Below are 3090 nucleotides of genomic sequence, written 5' to 3'. Positions count from 1 at the left end.
TAAAGATTTATATATTTTTATTGGGAAGGCAGATATACAGAGAGGAGGAGATACAGAAAGGAGGAGAGACAGAGAGGAAGATCTTCTGTCCGATGATTCACTCCCCAAGCAGTCACAATGGCTGGTGCTACGCTGATCTGAAGCAGGGAATCAGGAGCTTCTTCCAGGTCTCCCATGCGGGTGCAGGGTCCCAAGGCTTTGGGCCGTTCTCAACTACTTTCCCAGGCCACAGGCTGGATGGGAAGTGAGGCCGCCGGGGTTAGAATTGGTGCCCATATGGGATCCGGGTGCGTTCAAGGCGAGGACTTTAGCTGCTACACTCTTGCGCCGGGCCAAATAATCACAACTTTAACAAAATGAAATCAAATCTTAGAGAGAGACCTACTCCTTCTCTCAATGTTCAAAGATAAAGCAAGACCAATCCTGAAACCAACATTTTCTCTGCCTTTTCTCCAAGTATCCCCCAAATCTGTTTCTTTGATCTTGACTGAGAGCAGCTAGCTCTCACACTCTGCTGCTTCTTCCTCCGCAGGTCACCAGATCCTCTTCCCAGCCTTGTCGCCCAGGTCACACCGAGCATCCTGGATCACGGTCCATGAGGAAGAGGAGGTATTTTCTCCTAATATTGGAGTGTGGGGCACCAGAATCCGAGCTGACTTCTGTCTTCTCTGCAGTGACATTTCCCAATATTTTATTTATTTTTAAATTTAAAAAAAATATTTATTTATTTTTTATTGCAAAGTCAGATATAAAGAGAGGAGAAGAGACAGAGAGGAAGATCTTCCGTCTGATGAATCACTCCCCAAGTGACCACAATGACTGATGCTGAGCCGATCCAAAGCCAGGAACCAGGAGCTTCCTCCAGGTCTCCCATGTGGGTGCAGGGTCCCAAAGCATTGGGCCATCCTCTACTGCTTTCCCAGGCCACAAGCAGGGAGCTGGATGGGAAGTGGAGCTGCCAGGATTGGAAGCAGCGCCCACATGGGATCCTGGTGTGTTCAAGGCGAGGACTTTAGCTGTAGGGCCGTGTCGCTGGGCCCAATAATAATTTTTTTCAAGATTTATTTTATTGGGCTCGGCAGCGTGGCCTAGTGGCTAAGGTCCTCGCCTTGATCCCATATGGCCGCTGGTTCTAATACCGGCAGCTCCATTTCCTCTCTATCTCTCCTCCCCTCAGTATATCTGACTTTGTAATAAAAATAAAATAAATCTTAAAAAAAAAGAAAGGAATTTCACATTATTTAAGAAAAAAAAAAGATTTATTTTATTTTTATTCGAAAGGCAGATATACAAGAAGAGAGACAGAGAGGAAGATCTTCCGTCCAATGATTCACTCCCCAAGTGCAATGGCCGGCTCTGCGGCGATCCGAAGCCGGGAACCAGGAACCTCCTCCGGGTCTCCCACGCGGGTGCAGGGTTCCAAAGCATATGGCTGTCCTCGACTGCCTTCCCAGGCCACAAGCAGGGAGCTGGATGGGAAGTAGAGCAGCCGGGATTAGAACCGGCGCCCATATGGGATCCTGGTGTGTTCAAGGCGAGGACTTTAGCCGCTAGGCCACGCCACCGGGCCCTGTAAACCTGACTTTTCAATAAATAAATCTTTTAAAAAAATTTCCCATTTTATTACTGCTTTACACACACACACACACACACACACATATATATACATTTTAAAGATTTATTTTTATTTTTATTACAAAGTCAGATATACAGAGAGGAGGAGAGACAGAGAGGTTCACTCCCCAAGTGACTGCAATGGCTGGAGCTTTGCCAATCCAAAGCCAGGAGCCAGGAGCTCTTCTGGGTCTCCCATGCGGGTGCAGGGTCCCAAAGCTTTGCGCTATCCTCGACTACTTTCCCAGGCCACAAACAGAGAGAATTATGGGAAGCAGGGCTGATGGGATTAGAACCGGCGCCCATACGGGATCCTGGCGCGTGCAAGGTGAGGACGTTAACCACTATGGTATCACGCCGGGCCCTTTACATATATTTCAAAAAAAATGCAGTTAAGGCCATTGTGGTAATATATGAGGCTAACTCTCTGCTTGTTGTGCCAACATCCTATAAGGAAACCAGTTCCAGTCTCGATTGCTCCACTTAGAAAAAAATATGTATTTGTTTTATTGGAAAGACAGATTTACAGAGCAGAGAGACTGAAAGGTCTTCCTTCTGCTGGTTCATTCCCCAAGTTGCTGCAATGGCCAAAGCTGAACCAATCCAATGCCAGGAGCCAGGAGCTTCTTCCAGGTCTCCTCCGCATGGGTGCAGGATCACAAGACTTTGGGTCATCCTCTACTGTTTTCCCCAAGCCAAAAGCAGAGAGGTGGACAGGAAATGCAACAGCCACGGCACACATCAGTGCCCATACAGGATCTTGGTTCTTGCAAGGATAGAATTTAGCCATTGAGCCATAATTCCGGGCCCTACTTTTATTTGAAAGGCAGAGTAGAGAAAGAGGGAGGGAGGGGGAAAGATGGAATCTTCCATGCACTGGTTCCCTTTCCAAATGCCTGCAACAGCGAAGTCCGGACCAGGCTGACGTCAGGAGTTTGGTTCGTCTTCCAAGTCTTCCCAAAGTGCAGGGACCCAAGCACTACGGATATTTTCTGCTGCTTTCCCAGGTACACTAGCAGGGAGCTGGATGGGAACTGGAGCAGCTTAGTCTCTGATGGATGAGCCTGTAGAAGCCGGCCCAGTAGAGGCTTAATCCACTGTATCACAAAGCTTGCCTCCCAGTGTCTGCTTTGTGATCATTTCCTGCCAAACCTGTCCCTCAGGTCTCCTCAAATTTCTGTCACTTTTAAGTACATCTGTTTCTGTACTTAAATTTGGAAATTAGATTTCCAAGAGGAATACTGACCTATATTTGTCGGCTACTTAAACTCCTCAAAGCACCCCAACGTTACAAAGCTCATCGCTGTGGTGCTCGGATAGCAACCCCGGCAATCCCTAGCAACCGAAGCCGCTCCCTAGCAACGATTCTCCCCCGGGCGGTTCTGGGAGCAAGGCTTGATGACGGAAACAAACGGGATGGTGACTAGGTTGCCGTAGGAACGTCGGGACCCGGAAGTGACGCCAGAGGAACAGGAA

This window comes from Ochotona princeps, chromosome 13, assembly GCF_030435755.1.
Source record: "Ochotona princeps isolate mOchPri1 chromosome 13, mOchPri1.hap1, whole genome shotgun sequence".
Classification (NCBI taxonomy): domain Eukaryota; kingdom Metazoa; phylum Chordata; class Mammalia; order Lagomorpha; family Ochotonidae; genus Ochotona; species Ochotona princeps.
Note: the sequence above shows the minus strand (reverse complement) of the source record.